The sequence below is a fragment of the Eriocheir sinensis genome, chromosome 4 (assembly GCF_024679095.1).
Source record: "Eriocheir sinensis breed Jianghai 21 chromosome 4, ASM2467909v1, whole genome shotgun sequence".
Taxonomy (NCBI): domain Eukaryota; kingdom Metazoa; phylum Arthropoda; class Malacostraca; order Decapoda; family Varunidae; genus Eriocheir; species Eriocheir sinensis.
Genome location: NC_066512.1, coordinates 772,886 through 777,065, shown reverse-complemented (window position 1 = coordinate 777,065; position 4,180 = coordinate 772,886).

Sequence of the window (4,180 nt, the reverse complement as noted above, 5' to 3'; positions counted from 1 at the left end):
ACATGACTTTTTTATGGGAATGAACTCTTAAGGCAATGATGGACAGCAGGAAAGCTTCACTGAGAGGCACCTCACCATCACTATCACCACCACCGGCCCCACCACCACCCCACCCCCATACCACCAGCAATAACAACAATGAAAGCGCCTCTGTATCTGGGACTCACTAGGTTCGGCCGAATATCATTGTTGCTTTGCTGTCCCACTTTGCTTGCCGTGTTCGTGACTGTAGGTCGGTATTATAAGACACTTTGGCTTCTCACATCAGCTATTTCTAAAGGCTAGAGAGGGGGTCAGTCAAGTTCTAGTGAGTGTTTCTTCAGGTTCATGGTACAGAGGAAGGGTCAAACTACCACCAGGGCCATAAAACTACTACTGGAAATGCTTAAAACTCCTACGAAAGCCTTGTCAAATATGTGGTTTTGGACGACGAACTGTCTTCTAATACGACCCATAGTATGTGTCTGTGTCTGCTTCTTGAACCCAGTCTGCGCCAGTCTGCTTCCTGTGTGTGTGTGTGTGCGTGTGTGTGTGTGTGTCCATGTCTGCTTGCTGAACCCAGTCTGCGCCAGTCTACTTGCCGCGTCCCGGGCGATGGGGGGAAAGAGACGGAGGGAAGGGGAGAAGAAAAATTGGTAGGAACGGGGCAGGGGATGGTAGGAAAGGAAGGTAGGGGAGAAGGGGAAGGAGAGGTAAAAGGAGGTGGGATGGGAAGGAAGGGGAGAAGGGAAAGGGGAAAGAGGGGAAGGAGAGAAAGGGGAAGAAGGGAATGAAGAGGTAAAAGGGAAGAGAAGAGGGAAGGAGAAAGGGTAGGAGAGAGGAAAAGAGGGTTAGGAGGGGATGCAAGAGGGAAGAAGGGAGAAGGGGAAGGAGAGGAGGGAGGAGGAGGAGGAGGGCCAACAGGACTCGACTTCCCGTCCCTTTCCTGGTCCTTAAAAGAGGCCGCGGCGGCAAGAGCTTATCTGGAAATTTACATGGAGGTAGAATTTGTGGAGTCGAAATGGGCCGCTAATCCCCTAAGTCTATATACACCAAGTCAAGTCATACGCAGGTTTGTGGGAGGAGACACGGCCGAGGCGTGGTTTATGCGTGACGTTGCTTGAAGCCAAACTAGAGAATGTAGTAACAGGGATCTAGAGAAAACGAGGAAAGGCGGACTAATTTAAATCAATCACTTCAACATGCCCTCCCTCACACCCCACACCGCCGTTTGTAGGCATTGGAAATACAGTCACGCAATAGCATAATAAAAAGGCATATGTTTTTCATTAGAAGGCGAGAATGCACATCCAGAGTGCACATACGGCCGCAACTTTAGTCACCCCTGAACTGGCGGGTATTTTTTTTTTTGGGGGGGGGCTCCAAGTGACGTCATCCCGCTGCTCCGCCCCAAAACCGACTCCTGCGCGTACCGGTCGCAGTTTTGAAGCAGAGTGACTTGACTTGGAATATATAGACTTAGCTAATCCCATTCATTGTGGTGAAGGCGCCGAACTGAGCTGAGCTGAGGGCCGCAAGTTGGCAGATACCCGGTTGAGAGAGCTCACGCCCACCACCTCAGTTGCTGCCTTCAGGCCACTTCTCATCCATTACGGCGGTGTTGTTTTTGATTACCGTACACCTACTGATCCGGTAGAAATATTTCGTAAATACTAATATATTTTTTTTACATTATAAAGGAAAACATATCCATTCGAGATTTCGCAAGCTTATCACACCACTAATTCACTGATGTTTCTTTGCTTACACGTTTATCTGCCACTAATCAGCACAGGCAGTCAGAGTATTCCTAACAGCTATTAAAGCTCTCTGTAAACTTTTCCGGGATAGCAATACCTCATATGTAAATAGGTTTTAACCCCTTGACTGCGGATTTCCTACAAGAAGACATCACAAGCTACAGGAATGGAACAAAAAGTGGCTGATACTATTCAAAGAAGAAAAATGTAAAATCCTGCACCTTAGGAGGGGATATCCAGCACACCAATACCACATGGGAAACACTCCACTATCCACCACAGAGGCAGAGGAAGACCTAGGAATACATGTTACCAGGCTACCAGTGAAGGGATATCCAGCACACCAATACCACATGGGAAACACTCCACTATCCACCACAGAGGCAGAGAAAGACCTGGGAATACATGTTACCAGGCTACCGGTGAAGGGATATCCAGCACACCAATACTACATGGGAAACACTATACTATCCACCACAAAGGCAGAGAAAGACTTGGGAATACATGTTACCAGGCTACCAGTGAAAGCCAAATCCGTGCCAATCGCAGAGGACGAGTTAACAACAGCTTTGATTAGCAATACTAATGGTATCCTAGATGAACTGAAAATGAGTCTACTACTTACAATCATTCCACACCGCGGAAACCCAGGTGGCCTGTGACCTGACCCCTCTGACCTGACTTACCACCTATTATTGGACAGGTATCCGCCATCTTGCGGCCTTACGGATGACAGTTAATGACCTTGCCACTCCACTCCAGGTTCCGCGGGAGAGCCGGCACATGACCTCACTTACTTCATTGTCACCTGAATGACCTGATCACAGATGCAGGTGTTCGTCTATATCTTGGTAAGAGAAAATGTACAAAAAAATATCGTACTTTCGTACCGTACTACCGTACTATTAGAAATATATCGTACCGTACTTTTGCCGTCCTCAGATTCGTACCGTACCGTAATTTCATCCCGTACCATACCGTACTATATGCCTTGCCCCAGGTACATTTTTGTCAAGTACAAATATGCGCAAGACACACTAATGTTATTACACAATGATAACACTGAAGGTCAAATAAGACACCGTATCATATCCACCAATCATCCTAAAAACAATTGTACAGTATCCGGGATGAAATAACTCGTATACTGGCTGAAGAGAGCCAGGACGCAGTATGCGCGTCCTCGTGTTCAAGGGGTTAAGGATAGTTCGCCGGCTCCACAGGTCAGGGGCTGATGACTCCAGCAATCATACCGCCATGGAAATTTAATTCAGCGGTAAATCACACGAACCTTTTTTCGGGCAGTGATACTTTTCAGTTACGTTCTTTATTTTACTTATGCGATAACGATGACGACGTGAGGATGGGTGATGACTTTATTGGCCAAGCCTCGTCACTGTGGCATCCTCGTGTCTGGCAAAGCCTCGCCCTTGTTCTTGAACTCGAACCTAGCTAGCTAAGTCTATATATACCAAGTCAAGTCACTCTGCTTCAAAACTGCGAACGGTACGCGCAGGGGGCGGTTTGGGGGCGGAGCAGCGGGATGACGTCACTTGAAGGTAAAAAAAATATAATACCCGCCAATTCAGGGGTGACTAAAGTTGCGGCCGTGTGTGCACTTTGGATGTGCATGCTCTTGCTTTCACAGCGCGTTCAGTCAAGCCACTGATGAAAAAAATATGCCTTTTTATTGTGCTATTGCGTGACTGTAATTCCAATGCCTACAAACGGCGGTGTGGGGTGTGAGGGAGGGCATGTTGAAGTGATTGATTTAAATTAGTCCGCCTTTCCTCGTTTTCTCTAAATTCCTATTTCTACATTCTCTAGTTTGGCTCCAAGCAACGTCACGCACAAGCCACGCCTCGGCCGTGTCTCCTCCCACAAACCTGCGTATGACTTGACTTGCACTGTATATAGACTTAGCTAGCTAGGTCCACGGGCTCACCATGCCCGCACGCTGACCACTCGACCACCGCCTCCCCACGGAAGCCCTCATCACACTTACTCAGTTGAATTATAAATCCTAGCTAACTGTTACCTTAGTATTTTGATTCCTGTATTATTTAATAAACTATTTTCCTCCACTTATTTTTTTCCTAGGTGTCTTGAGCCACATCAAGACCGGCATTCATACTGGCCTACTAATGAAACAAAAGCGGCATTTACTTCTGCTTATTGGGTAACTTTCAATAACACAGTTTTCTGGAGAGACAAAAATATATACTTATGATTTGCTGTTACTCACACATCTTGTTTTAATAACACTATTTTTAATGTTGTTTTTCCTTAAGAAACTGTTTTGTTATCTTCAGATACCCTTCTCCCCCACTCTTGTGCACAGTGGTGTTCCAAAGGGCTCTGTCCTATCCTGTTATTCATCAATGATCTTCTTTCCATAACAAACTGTCCTGTCCACTCATAGGGTGACGACTCCACTCTGC